Source organism: Cetorhinus maximus, unplaced genomic scaffold, assembly GCF_964194155.1.
Source record: "Cetorhinus maximus unplaced genomic scaffold, sCetMax3.hap1.1 HAP1_SCAFFOLD_1420, whole genome shotgun sequence".
Lineage (NCBI taxonomy): Eukaryota > Metazoa > Chordata > Chondrichthyes > Lamniformes > Cetorhinidae > Cetorhinus > Cetorhinus maximus.
The window spans coordinates 1-14,813 of record NW_027597361.1 but is presented as its reverse complement, the minus strand read 5'-3'; positions in this window follow the sequence as shown (position 1 = coordinate 14,813).

The window sequence follows — 14,813 nt, the reverse complement described above, 5'->3', positions numbered from 1 at the left end:
GTTACAGAGATAGGGAGGGCTGTAGGGCCTGGAGGAGATTACAGAGATAGGGAGGGCTATAGGTCTGGTGGAGGTTACAGAGATAGGGAGGTTTGTAGGGCTGGAGGAGGTTACAGAGATAGGGGGGGTTGTAGGGGCTGGAGGAGGTTACTGAGATAGGGAGGGTTGTAGCGGCTGGAGGAGGTTACAGAGACATGGAGGGGTGTAGGGGCTGGAGGAGGTTACAGAGATAGGGAGTGTTGTAGAGGCTGGAGGAGGTCACAGATATAGGGAGGGTGTAGGTGCTGGAGGAGGTTACAGAGACAGGGAGTGTTGTTGGGGCTGGAGGAGGTTACAGAGATAGGGAGGGTTGTAGGGGCTGGAGGAGGTTACAGAGACATGGAGGGGTGTAGGGGCTGGAGGAGGTTACAGAGATAGGGAGTGTTGTAGAGGCTGGAGGAGGTTACAGAGGGAGGTGTAGGGGCTGGAGGAGGACACAGAGATAAGGAGTGTTGTAGGTCTGGAGGAGGTTACAGAGATTGGGAGGGTTGTAGGGCTGGTGGAGGTTACAGAGATAGGGAGGGTTGAAAGGGCTGGAGGAGTTTACCGAGATAGGGAGGGGTGTAGGGGCTGGAGGAGGTTACAGAAATAGGGAGGGGTGTTGGGGCTGGAGGAGGTTACAGAGATAGGGAGGTGTGTAGGGGCTGGAGGATGTTATAGAAATAGGGAAGGGTGTAGGGGCTGGAGGAGGTTATAGAGATAGGGATTGGTGTAGGGGCTGAACGAGGTTACAGAGATAGGGAGGGTTGTAGGGGCTGGAGGAGGTTACATAGATGCCGAGGGTTGTAAGGGCTGGAGGAAGTTACAGAGATAGGGAGGGTTGTAGGGGCTGGAGGTGATTACAGAGATAGGGAGGATTGTATGGCTGGAGGAGGTTACAGAGATGAGGAGCGTTGTAGGGGCTGGAGGAGGATACAGAGATAGGGAGGATTGTAGGGGCTCGAGGTGATTACATAGACAGGGAGGATTGTATGGCTGGAGGAGGTTACAGAGATAGGGAGCGTGTAGGGGTGGAGGAGGTTACAGAGATAGGGAGGGTTGTAGGGCTGGAGGAGGTTACAGAGATTGGGAGGGTGGAAAGGGCTGGAGGAGTTTACAGAAATAGGGAGGGGTGTAGGGGCTGGAGGAGGTTGCAGAGATACGGAGTGTTGTAGGGGCTGGAGGAGGTTACAGAGATAGGGAGGGGTGTAGGGGTTGGAGGAGGTTATAGAAATAGGGAGGGGTGTAGGGGCTGGAGGAGGTTACAGAGATAGGGAGGGGTGTAGGGGCTGTACGTGGTTACAGAGATAGGGAGGGTTGAAGGGGCTGGAGGAGTTTACAGAGATAGGGAGGGGTGTAGGGGCTGGAGGAGGTTACAGAGATAGGGACCATTGTAGGGGTTGGAGGAGGTTACAGAGATAGGGAGGGTTGTAGGGCTGGAGGAGGTTACAGAGATATGGAGGGTTGTAGGTCTGGAGGTGGTTACAGAGATAGGGAGGGTTGTGGGGCTGGAGGTGGTTACTGAGATAGGGATGTTTGTAGGGGCTGGAGGAGGTTACAGAGATTGGGAGGGTGGAAAGGGCTGGAGGAGTTTACCGAGATAGGGAGGGTCGTAGGGGCTGGAGGAGGTTACAGAGATACGGAGTGTTGTTGGGGCTGGACAAGGTTACAGAGATAGGGAGGTGTGTAGAGGCTGGAGGAGGTTATAGAGATAGGGAGGGGTGTAGGGGCGGAAGGAGGTTACAGAGATAGGGAGGGTTGTAGGGGCTGGAGGAGGTTACAGAGATAGGGAGGGTTGTAGGGGCGGAAGGAGGTTACAGAGTTATGGAGGGGTGTAGGGGCTGGAGGAGGTTACAGAGATAGGGAGGGGTGTAGGGGCTGGAGGAGGTTACAGAGATAGGGAGTGGTGTAGGGGCTGGAGGAGGTTACAGAGATAGGGAGGGTTGTAGGGGCTGGAGGAGGTTACAGAGATAGGGAGGGTTGTAGGTGCTGGAGGAGGTTACAGACATAGGGAGGTGTGTAGGGGCTGGAGGTGGTTACAGAGATAGGGAGGGGTGTAGGGGCTGGAGGAGGTTACAGAGATAGGGAGGGTTGTAGGGGCTGGAGGAGGTTACAGAGATAGGGAGGGGTGTAGGGGCTGGCGGTGGTTACAGAGATAGGGAGGGTTGTAGCTGCTGGAGGAGGTTACCGAGATAGGGAGGGGTGTAGGGGCTGGAGGAGGTTACAGAGATAGGGAGGGTTGTAGGGGCTGGAGGAGGTTACAGAGATAGGGAGGGTTGTAGAGGCTGGCGGAGGTTACTGAGATAGGGAGGGTTGTAGGGGCTGGAGGAGGTTACAGACATAGGGAGGTGTGTAGGGGCTGGAGGTGGTTACAGAGATAGGGAGGGGTGTAGGGGCTGGAGGAGGTTACAGAGATAGGGAGGGGTGTAGGGGCTGGAGAAGGTTACAGAGATAGGGAGGGTTGTATGTGTTGGAGGTTGTTACAGAGATAGGGAGGGTTGTAGTGGCTAGAGGCGGTTACTGAAATAGGGAGAGTTGTTCGGACTAGAGGATGTTAAAGAGGTAGGGAGGGCTGTCGGGTTTGGAGGGGATTACAGAGAGAGGGAGGGTTGTAAGGGCAGGCGGGCGTTTCAGAGATAGCGAGGGTTTTAGGGGCTGGTGGAGGTTCTCGAGATAGGGTGGGGTGTAGGGACTGGGGGATTTTACAGAGATAGGGAGGGTTGAAGGGACTGGAGGAGGTTACAGAGATAGGGAGTGTTGTAGGGGCTTGAGGAGGTTACAGAGATAGGGAGGGGTGTAGAGCAGAAGGAGGTTACAGAAATAGGGAGGGGTGTAGGGGCTGGAGGAGGTTACAGAGATAGGGAGGGGTGTAGGGGCTGGAGATGGTTACAGTGATAAGGAGGGTTGTATGGGCTGGATGATGTCGCAGAGATAGCGGGTGTTGTACGGGATGGAGGACGTGCCTGAGATAGGGAGGTTTGTAGTGGCTAGAGGCGTTTACTGAAATAGGGAGAGTTGTTAGGACTAGAGGATGTTAAAGAGGTAGGGAGTGGTGTAGGCGCTGGAGGGGGTTACAGAGAGAGGGAGGGTTGTAAGGGCAGGAGGGTGTTTCAGAGATAGGGAGGGTTGTAGGGGCTGGAGGAGGTTACAGAGATAGGGAGGGTTGTAGGGGCTGGAGGAGGGTTACAGAGATAGGGAGGGTTGTAGGGGCTGGAGGAGGGTTACAGAGATAGGGAGTGTTGTAGGGGCTGGAGGAGGTTACAGAGATAGGGAGGGTTGTAGGAGCTGGAGGTGGTTACAGAGATATGTAGAATTGTAGGGGCTGGAGGAGGTTACAGATATAAGGTGGATGGTAGGGGCTGGAGGAACCTACAGGAATAGGGAGGGTTGCAGTGGCTGGAGGAGATTACAGAGATAGGGAGGGTTGTAGGGGTTGGAGGAGGTTACAGAGATGCCGAGGGTTGTAAGGTCTGGAGGAGGTTACAGAGATAGGGAGGGTTGTAGGGGCTGGAGGTGATTACAGAGATAGGGAGGATTGTATGGCTGGAGGAGGTTACAGAGATAGGGAGGGTTGTAGGGGCTGGAGGAGATAACAGAGATAGGGAGGGTTGTAGGGGCTGGAGGTGATTACAGAGATAGGGGGGATTGTAGGGGCTGGAGGAGGTTACAGAGATAGGGAGGGTTGTAGGGGCTGGAGGTGATTACAGTGATAGGGAGGATTGTATGACTGGATGAGGTTACAGAGATAGGGAGGGTTGTAGGGGCTGGAGGAGTTTGCAGTGTTTGTGAGAGTTGTCGGGGCTGGAGGAGGTTAAAGTGTTAGGGAGGGTTGAAAGGCTGGAGGAGGCTTCAGATAAAGGGAGGGTTGTAGGGTCTGGATGAGGTTACAGAGTTAGGGAGGTGTAGGGGCTGGAGGATGTTACAGAATTAGGGAGCGGTATTGGTTCTGGAGGAGGGTACAGAGGTAGGGAGGGTTGAAATGGACTGGAGGAGGTTACAGAGCTAGGGAGGGTTGAAAGGCTGGAGGGGGTTTCACATAAAGGGAGGGTTGTAGGGTCTGGAGGAGGTTACAGAGATAGGGAGGGTTGTAGGGGCTGGAGGAGGGTTACAGAGATAGGGAGTGTTGTAGGGGCTGGAGGAGGTTACAGAGATAGGGAGGGTTGTAGGAGCTGGAGGTGGTTACAGAGATATGTAGAGTTGTAGGGGCTGGAGGAGGTTACAGATATAAGGTGGATGGTAGGGGCTGGAGGAACCTACAGGAATAGGGAGGGTTGCAGTGGCTGGAGGAGATTACAGAGAAAGGGAGGGTTGTAGGGGTTGGAGGAGGTTACAGAGATGCCAAGGGTTGTAAGGTCTGGAGGAGGTTACAGAGATAGGGAGGGTTGTAGGGGCTGGAGGTGATTACAGAGATAGGGAGGATTGTATGGCTGGAGGAGGTTACAGAGATAGGGAGGGTTGTAGGGGCTGGAGGAGATAACAGAGATAGGGAGGGTTGTAGGGGCTGGAGGTGATTACAGAGATAGGGGGGGTTGTAGGGGCTGGAGGAGGTTACAGAGATAGGGAGGGTTGTAGGGGCTGGAGGTGATTACAGTGATAGGGAGGATTGTATGACTGGATGAGGTTACAGAGATAGGGAGGGTTGTAGGGGCTGGAGGAGTTTGCAGTGTTTGTGAGAGTTGTCGGGGCTGGAGGAGGTTAAAGTGTTAGGGAGGGTTGAAAGGCTGGAGGGGGCTTCAGATAAAGGGAGGGTTGTAGGGTCTGGATGAGGTTACAGAGTTAGGGAGGTGTAGGGGCTGGAGGATGTTACAGAATTAGGGAGCAGTATTGGTTCTGGAGGAGGGTACAGAGGTAGGGAGGGTTGAAATGGACTGGAGGAGGTTACAGTGTTAGGGAGGGTTGATAGGCTGGAGGGGGTTTCACATAAAGGGAGGGTTGTAGGGGCTGGATGAGGTTACAAAGTTAGGGACGTGTAGGGGATGGAGGATGTTACTTAATTAGGGAGCGGTGTTGGTTCTGGAGGAGGGTACAGATGTAGGGAGATATGAATGGACTGGAGGAGGTTACAAAGATAGGGAGGGTTGTAGGAGCTGGAGGTGGTTACAGAGATAGGGAGGGTTGTAGGGGCTGGAGGAGGTTACAGAGATAGGGAGGGTTTAGGGGCTGGAGGAGGTTACAGAGATAGGGAGGGTTGTAGGGGCTGGAGGAGGTTACAGAGATAGGGAGGGTGGTAGGCGTTGGACGTGAGTACAGAGATAGGGGGGATTGTATGGCTCGACGAGGTTACAGAGATAGGGAGGGTTGTAGGGGCTGGAGGAGGTTACAGAGATAGGGAGCGTTGTAGGGGCTGGAGGAGGTTACAGAGATAGGGAGGGTTGTAGGGCTGGAGGAGGTTACAGAGATAGGGAGGGTGGTAGGGCTGGAGGAGGTTACAGAGATAGGGAGGGTTGTGGGGCTGGAGGAGGTTACTGAGATAGGGATATTCGTAGGGGCTGGAAGAGGTTACAGAGATTGGGAGGGTGGAAAGGGCTGGAGGAGTTTACCGAGATAGGGAGGGGTGTAGGGGCTGGAGGAGGTTACAGAAATAGGGAGGGGTGTAGGGGCTGGAGGAGGTTACAGAAATAGGGAGGGGTGTAGGGGCTGGAGGAGGTTACAGAGATAGGGAGGGGGCTAGGGGCTGGAGGAGGTTGCAGAGATAAGGAGTGTTGTAGGGGCTGGAGGAGGTTACAGAGATAGGGAGGGTGGTAGGGGCTGGAGGAACCTACAGGAATAGGGAGGGGTCTAGGGGCTCGAGGAGATTACATAGATGGGGTGGGTTGTAGGGGCTGGAGGAGGTTACAGAGATAGGGAGGGTTGTTGGGGCTGGAGGAGGTTACAGAGATAGGGAGTGTTGTAGGGGTTGGAGCAGGTTACAGAGATTGGGAGGGTGGCAAGGGCTGGAGGAGGTTACCGAGATAGGGAGGGGTGTAAGGGCTGCAGGAGGTTACAGAGAAAGGGAGGGTTGTAGGGGCTGGAGGCGATTACAGAGATAGGGAGGATTGTATGGCTGGAGGAGGTTAAAGAGATAGGGAGCGTTGTGGGGGCTGGAGGAGGTTACAGAGATATGGAGGGTTGTAGGGCTGGAGGAGGTTACAGAGATAGGGAGGATTGTGGGGCTGGAGGTGGTTACTGAGATAGGGATGTTTGTTATGGCTGGAGGAGGTTACAGAGATAGGGAGGGTTGTGGGGCTGGAGGAGGTTACAGAGATAGGGAGTGTTGTAGGGGCTGGAGGAGGTTACAGAGATAGGGAGGGTTGTAGGTGCTGAAGGAGGTTACAGAGATATGGAGGGGTGTAGGGGCTTAAAGATGTTACAGAGATATGGAGGGGTGTAGGGGCTGGAGGAGGTTACATAGATGGGGAGGGTTGTAGTGGCTGGAGGAGGTTACAGAGATTGGGAGTGTTGTAGGGGTTGGAGCAGGTTGGAGAGATGCTGAGGGTTGTAAGTGCTGGAGGAGGTTACAGAGATAGGGAGGGTTGTAGCGGCTGGAGGTGATTACAGAGATAGGGAGGATTGTATGGCTGGAGGAGGTTAAAGAGATAAGGATGGCTGTAGGGGCTGGAGGAGGTTACAGGGATAGGGAGGGCTGTAGGGGCTGGAGGAGGTTACGGAGATAGGGAGGGTTATAGGTCTGGTGGAGGTTACAGAGATAGGGAGGGTTGTAGTGGCTGGAGGAGGTTACAGAGATAGGGAGGGTTGTAGGGTCTGGAGGAGGTTACAGAGATAGGGAGTGTTGTAGTGCCTGCAGGAGATTACAGAGATAGGGAGGGTCGTAGGGGCTGGGGGAGGTTACTGAGATAGGGATGTTTGTAGGGTCTGGAAGAGGTTACTGAGATTGGGAGGGTTGAAAGGGCTGGAGGAGTTTACCGAGATAGGGAGGGGTGTAGGGGCTGGAGGAGGTTACAGAAATAGGGAGGGGGGTAGGGGCTGGAGGAGGTTACAGAGATACGGAGTGTTGTAGGGGCTGGAGGAGGTTACAGAGATAGGGAGGGGTGTAGGGGCTGGAGGATGTTATAGAAATAGGGAAGGGTGTAGGGGCTGGAGGAGGTTACAGAGATAGAGAGTGGTGAAGGGGCTGTACGAGGTTACAGAGATAGGGAGTGTTGTAGGTGCTGGAGGAGGTTACAGAAATAGGAAGGGGTGTACGGGCTGGAGGAGGTTACAGAGATAGGGAGGTTTGTTGGGTCTGTAGGAGGTTACAGAGATAGGGAGGGGCTGGAGGTCTTTACAGAGATAGGGAGGGTTGTAGGGGCTGGAGGGGGTTACAGAGATAGGGAGGGTTGTAGGGGCTGGAGGAGGTTACAGAGATAGGGAGGTCTGTAGGGGCTGGAGGAGGTTACAGAGATATGGAGGGGTGTACGTGCTGGAGGAGGTTACAGAGATATGGAGGGGTGTAGGGGCTTGAGGCGGTCACAGAGATAGCGAGGGTGTAGGTGCTGGAGGAGGTTACAGAGACAGGGAGTGTTGTAGGGGCTGGAGGAGGTTACAGAGATAGGGAGGGTTGTAGGGGCTGGAGGAGGTTACAGAGATATGGAGGGGTGTAGGGGCTGGAGGAGGTTACAGAGATAGGGAGGGTTGTAGGGGCTGGAGGAGGTTACAGAGATATGGAGGGGTGTAGGGGCTGGAGGAGGTTACATAGATGGGGAGGGTTGTAGTGGCTGGAGGAGATTACAGAGATAGGGAGGGCTGTAGGGGCTGGAGGAGGTTACAGAGATAGGGAGGGTTATAGGTCTGGTGGAGGTTAAAGAGATAGGGACTTTGTAGGGGCTGGAGGAGAATACAGAGATAGGGCGGGTTGTAGGGCTGGAGGAGGTTACAGAAATAGGGAGGGCTGTATGGCTGGAGGAAGTTACAGAGATAGGGAGGGTTGTGGGGCTGGAGGAGGTTACTGAGATAGGGATGTTTGTAGGGTCTGGAAGAGCTTACTGAGATTGGGAGGGTTGAAAGGGCTGGAGGAGTTTACCGAGATAGGGAGGGGTGTAGGGGCTGGAGGAGGTTACAGAAATAGGGAGGGGGTTAGGGGCTGGAGGAGGTTACCGAGATAAGGAGGGGTGTAGGGGCTGGAGGAGGTTACAGAAATAGGGAGGGGGGTAGGGGCTGGAGGAGGTTACAGAGATACGGAGTGTTGTAGGGGCTGGAGCAGGTTACAGAGATAGGGAGGGGTGTAGGGGCTGGAGGAGGTTACAGAGATAGGGAGTGGTGTAGGGGCTGGAGGAGGTTACAGAGATAGGGAGTGGTGTAGGGGCTGTACGAGGTTACAGAGATAGGGAGTGTTGTAGGGGCTGGAGGAGGTTACAGAAATAGGAAGGGGTGTAGGGGCTGGAGGAGGTTACAGAGATAGGGAGGTTTGTTGGGTCTGTAGGAGGTTACAGAGATAGGGAGGGGCTGGAGGTCTTTACAGAGATAGGGAGGGTTGTAGGGGCTGGCGGGGGTTACAGAGATAGGGAGGGTTGTAGGGGCTGGAGGAGGTTACAGAGATAGGGAGGGGTGTAGTTGCTGGAGGAGGTTACAGAGATAGGGAGGGGTGTAGGCGCTGGAGGAAGTTACTGAGAGAGGGAGGGGTTCGCGGAGGTTACAGAGATAGGGAGCGTTGTAGGAGCTGGAGGAGGTTACAGAGATAGGGAGGGTTGTAGGGGCTGTAGGAGGTTACAGAAATAGGGAGTGTTGTAGGGGTTGGAGCAGGTTAGAGAGATGCCGAGGGTTGTAAGTGCTGGAGGAGGTTACAGAGAAAGGGAGGGGTGTAGGGTCTGGAGGAGGTTATAGAGATAGGGAGGGGTGTAGGGGCTGGAGGAGGTTACAGAGATATGGAGGGGTGTAGGAGCTGGAGGAGGTTACAGAGATAGGGAGGAATGTAAGGGCTGGAGGAGGTTACAGAGATAGGGAGGGGTGTAGGTGCTGGAGGAGGTTACAGAGATAGGGAGGGCTGTAGGGCCTGGAGCAGATTACAGAGATAGGGAGGGTTATAGGTCTGGTGGAGGTTACAGAGATAGGGAGGTTTGTAGGGCTGGAGGAGGTTACAGAGATAGGGTGGGTTGTAGGTGCTGGAGGAGGTTACTGAGATAGGGAGGGTTGTAGCGGCTGGAGGAGATTACAGAAATAAGGAGGAGTGTAGTGGCTGGAGGAGGTTACAGAGATAGGGAGGGTGTAGGTGCTGGAAGAGGTTACAGAGACAGGGAGTGTTGTTGGGGCTGGAGGAGATTACAGAGATAGGGAGGGCTGTAGGGGCTGGATGAGGTTACAGAGATAGGGAGGGTTATAGGTCTGGTGGAGGTTACAGAGATAGGGAGGTTTGTAGGGCTGGAGGAGGTTACAGAGATAAGGACGGTTGTAGGGTCTGGAGGAGGTTACAGAGATAGGGAGGGTTGTAGTGGCTGGAGGAGATTACAGAGATAGGGAGGCTTGTGGGGCTGGAGGAGGTTACAGAGATATGGAGTGTTGCAGGGGTTGGAGGAGGTTACAGAGATAGGGAGGGTTGTAGGGGCTGGAAGTGATTACAGAGATAGGGATGATTGTATGGCTGGAAGAGGTTACAGAGATAGGGACCTTGTAGGGGCTGGAGGAGAATACAGAGATATGGCGGGTTGTAGGGCTGGAGGAGGTTACAGAAATAGGGAGGGCTGTATGGCTGGAGGAGGTTATAGAGATAGGGAGGGTTGTGGGGCTGGAGGAGGTTACTGAGATAGGGATGTTTGTAGGGTCTGGAAGAGGTTACTGAGATTGGGAGGGGTGTAAGGGCTGGAGGATGTTATAGAAATAGGGAAGGGTATAGGGGCTGGAGGAGGTTACAGAGATAGAGAGTGGTGAAGGGGCTGTACGAGTTTATAGAGTTAGGGAGTGTTGTAGGGGCTGGAGGAGGTTACAGAAATAGGAAGGGGTGTAGGGGCTGGAGGAGCTTACAGAGATAGGGAGGTTTGTTGGGTCTGTAGGAGGTTACAGAGATAGGGAGGGGCTGGAGGTCTTTACAGAGATAGGGAGGGTTGTAGGGGCTGGCGGGGGTTACAGAGATAGCGAGGGTGTAGGTGCTGGAGGAGGTTACAGAGACATGGAGTGTTGTAGGGGCTGGAGGAGGTTACAGAGATAGGGAGGGGTGTAGGGGCTGGAGGAGGTTACAGAGATAGGGAGGGTTGTAGGGGCTGGAGGAGGTTACAGAGATATGGAGGGGTGTAGGGGCTGGAGGAGGTTACAGAGATATGGAGGGGTGTAGGGGCTGGAGGAGGTTACAGAGATATGGAGGGGTGTAGGGGCTTAAAGATGTTACAGAGATATGGAGGGGTGTAGGGGCTGGAGGAGGTTACATAGATGGGGAGGGTTGTAGTGGCTGGAGGAGATTACAGAGATAGGGACTTTGTAGGGGCTGGAGGAGAATACAGAGATAGGGCGGGTTGTAGGGCTGGAGGAGGTTACAGAAATATGGAGGGTTGTAGGGGCTGGCGGGGGTTACACAGATAGGGAGGGTTGTAGGGGCTGGAGGAGGTTACAGAGATAGGGAGGGGTGTAGTTGCTGGAGGAGGTTACAGAGATAGGGAGGGGTTTAGGCGCTGGAGCAAGTTACTGAGAGAGGGAGGGGTTCGAGGAGGTTACAGAGATAGGGAGGGGTGTAGGGGCTGGAGGAGGTTACAGAGATAGGGAGGGGTGTAGGGGCTGGAGGAGGTTACAGAGATAGGGAGGGGTGTAGGAGCTGGAGGAGGTTACAGAGATAGGGAGGAATGTAGGGGCTGGAGGAGGTTACAGAGATAGGGAGGGGTGTAGGTGCTGGAGGAGGTTACAGAGATAGGGAGGGCTGTAGGGCCTGGAGGAGATTACAGAGATAGGGAGGGTTATAGGTCTGGTGGAGGTTACAGAGATAGGGAGGTTTGTAGGGCTGGAGGAGGTTACAGAGATAGGGGGGGTTGTAGGGGCTGGAGGAGGTTACTAAGATAGGGAGGGTTGTAGCGGCTGGAGGAGATTACAGAAATAAGGAGGAGTGTAGTGGCTGGAGGAGGTTACAGAGATAGGGAGGGGTGTAGGGGCTGGAGGCGGTCACAGAGATAGGGAGGGTGTAGGTGCTGGAGGAGGTTACAGAGACAGGGAGTGTTGTTGTGGCTGGAGGAGGTTACAGAGATACGGAGGATTGTATGGCTGGTGGACGTTAAAGAGATAGGGAGCGTTGTAGGGGCTGGAGGAGGATATAGAGATAGGGAGGGTTGTAGGGGCTGGATGTGATTACAGAGATAGGGAGGATTGTATGGCTGGAGGAGTTTACAGAGATAGGGAGGGGTGTAGTGGCTGGAGGAGGTAACAGAGAGAGGGAGCGTTGTAGGGGCTCGAGGAGGTTACAGTGATAGGGAGGGATGTAGTTGCTGGAGGAGGTTACAGAGATAGGGAGTGTTGTAGGGGTTGGAGCAGGTTAGAGAGATGCCGAGGGTTGTAAGTGCTGGAGGAGGTTACAGAGATAGGGAGGGGTGTAGGGTCTGGAGGAGGTTATAGAGATAGGGAGGGGTGGTGGGGGCTGGAGGAGGTTACAGAGATAAGGAGTGTTGTAGGTCTGGAGGAGGTTACAGAGATTGGGAGGGTTGTAGGGCTGGTGGAGGTTACAGAGATAGGGAGGGTTGTGGGGCTGTAGGAGGTTACTGAGATAGGGATGTTTCTAGGGGCTGGAAGAGGTTACAGAGATTTGGAGGGTTGAAAGGGCTGGAGGAGTTTACCGAGATAGGGAGGGGTGTAGGGGCTGGAGGAGGTTACAGAAATAGGGAGGGGTGTTGGGGCTGGAGGAGGTTACAGAGATAGGGAGGTGTGTAGGGGCTGGAGGATGTTATAGAAATAGGGAAGGGTGTAGGGGCTGGAGGAGGTTATAGAGATAGGGATTGGTGTAGGGGCTGAACGAGGTTACAGTGATAGGGAGGGTTGTAGGGGCTGGAGGAGGTTACATAGATGCCGAGGGTTGTAAGGGCTGGAGGAAGTTACAGAGATAGGGAGGGTTGTAGGGGCTGGAGGTGATTTCAGAGATAGGGAGGATTGTATGGCTGGAGGAGGTTACAGAGATGAGGAGCGTTGTAGGGGCTGGAGGAGGATACAGAGATAGGGAGGATTGTAGGGGCTCGAGGTGATTACATAGACAGGGAGGATTGTATGGCTGGAGGAGGTTACAGAGATAGGGAGCATGTAGGGGTGGAGGAGGTTACAGAGATAGGGAGGGTTGTAGGGCTGGAGGAGGTTACAGAGATTGGGAGGGTGGAAAGGGCTGGAGGAGTTTACAGAAATAGGGAGGGGTGTAGGGGCTGGAGGAGGTTGCAGAGATAGGGAGGGGTGTAGGGGTTGGAGGAGGTTATAGAAATAGGGAGGGGTGTAGGGGCTGGAGGAGGTTACAGAGATAGGGAGGGGTGTAGGGGCTGTACGTGGTTACAGAGATAGGGAGGGTTGAAGGGGCTGGAGGAGTTTACAGAGATAGGGAGGGGTGTAGGGGCTGGAGGAGGTTACAGAGATAGGGACCATTGTAGGGGTTGGAGGAGGTTACAGAGATAGGGAGGGTTGTAGGGCTGGAGGAGGTTACAGAGATATGGAGGGTTGTAGGTCTGGAGGTGGTTACAGAGATAGGGAGGGTTGTGGGGCTGGAGGTGGTTACTGAGATAGGGATGTTTGTAGGGGCTGGAGGAGGTTACAGAGATTGGGAGGGTGGAAAGGGCTGGAGGAGTTTACCGAGATAGGGAGGGTCGTAGGGGCTGGAGGAGGTTACAGAGATACGGAGTGTTGTTGGGGCTGGACAAGGTTACAGAGATAGGGAGGTGTGTAGAGGCTGGAGGAGGTTATAGAGATAGGGAGGGGTGTAGGGGCGGAAGGAGGTTACAGAGATAGGGAGGGTTGTAGGGGCTGGAGGAGGTTACAGAGATAGGGAGGGTTGTAGGGGCGGAAGGAGGTTACAGAGTTATGGAGGGGTGTAGGGGCTGGAGGAGGTTACAGAGATAGGGAGGGGTGTAGGGGCTGGAGGAGGTTACAGAGATAGGGAGGGGTGTAGGGGCTGGAGGAGGTTACAGAGATAGGGAGGGTTGTAGGGGCTGGAGGAGGTTACAGAGATAGGGAGGGTTGTAGGGGCTGGAGGAGGTTACAGACATAGGGAGGTGTGTAGGGGCTGGAGGTGGTTACAGAGATAGGGAGGGGTGTAGGGGCTGGAGGAGGTTACAGAGATAGGGAGGGTTGTAGGGGCTGGAGGAGGTTACAGAGATAGGGAGGGGTGTAGGGGCTGGCGGTGTTTACAGAGATAGGGAGGGTTGTAGTGGCTGGCGGTGGTTACAGAGATAGGGAGGGTTGTAGCTGCTGGAGGAGGTTACCGAGATAGGGAGGGGTGTAGGGGCTGGAGGAGGTTACAGAGATAGGGAGGGTTGTAGGGGCTGTAGGAGGTTACAGAGATAGGGAGGGTTGTAGAGGCTGGCGGAGGTTACTGAGATAGGGAGGGTTGTAGGGGCTGGAGGAGGTTACAGACATAGGGAGGTGTGTAGGGGCTGGAGGTGGTTACAGAGATAGGGAGGGGTGTAGGGGCTGGAGGAGGTTACAGAGATAGGGAGGGGTGTAGGGGCTGGAGAAGGTTATAGAGATAGGGAGGGTTGTATGTGTTGGAGGTGGTTACAGAGATAGGGAGGGTTGTAGTGGCTAGAGGCGTTTACTGAAATAGGGAGAGTTGTTCGGACTAGAGGATGTTAAAGAGGTAGGGAGGGCTGTCGGGTTTGGAGGGGATTACAGAGAGAGGGAGGGTTGTAAGGGCAGGCGGGCGTTTCAGAGATAGCGAGGGTTTTAGGGGCTGGTGGAGGTTCTCGAGATAGGGTGGGGTGTAGGGACTGGGGGATTTTACAGAGATAGGGAGGGTTGAAGGGACTGGAGGAGGTTACAGAGATAGGGAGTGTTGTAGGGGCTTGAGGAGGTTACAGAGATAGGGAGGGGTGTAGAGCAGAAGGAGGTTACAGAAATAGGGAGGGGTGTAGGGGCTGGAGGAGGTTACAGAGATAGGGAGGGGTGTAGGGGCTGGAGATGGTTACAGTGATAAGGAGGGTTGTATGGGCTGGAGGATGTCGCAGAGATAGCGGGTGTTGTACGGGATGGAGGACGTGCCTGAGATAGGGAGGTTTGTAGTGGCTAGAGGCGTTTACTGAAATAGGGAGAGTTGTTAGGACTAGAGGATGTTAAAGAGGTAGGGAGTGGTGTAGGCGCTGGAGGGGGTTACAGAGAGAGGGAGGGTTGTAAGGGCAGGAGGGTGTTTCAGAGATAGGGAGGGTTGTAGGGGCTGGAGGATGTTACAGAGCTGGAGAGGGGTGTAGGATCGGGAGGAGGGTGCAGTGTTTGTGAGGTGCGTAGGGTCTGGAGGAGATTACAGAGATGCCGAGGGTTGTAAGGGTTGCAGACGTTTACAGAGATACGGAGGGGTGTAGGGACTGGAGGAGGTTACAGAGATACGGAGGGTTGAAAGGCTGGAGGGGGCTTCAGATAAAGGGAGGGTTGTAGGGGCTGGATGAGGTTACAGAGATAGGGAGGGTTGTAGGGGCTGGAGGAGGTTACAGAGATAGGGAGGGTTGTAGTGGCTTTGGAGGAGATTACAGAGATAGGGATGCTTGTAGGGGCTGGAGGAGGTTACAGAGATAGGGAGTGTTGTAGAGGTTGGAGCAGGTTACAGAGATGCCGAGGGTTGTGAGGGCTGGAGGAGGTTACAGAGATAGGGAGGATTGTATGGCTGGAGGACGTTAAAGAGTTTGGGAGCGTTGTAGGGGCTGGAGCTGGATACATAGATAGGGAGG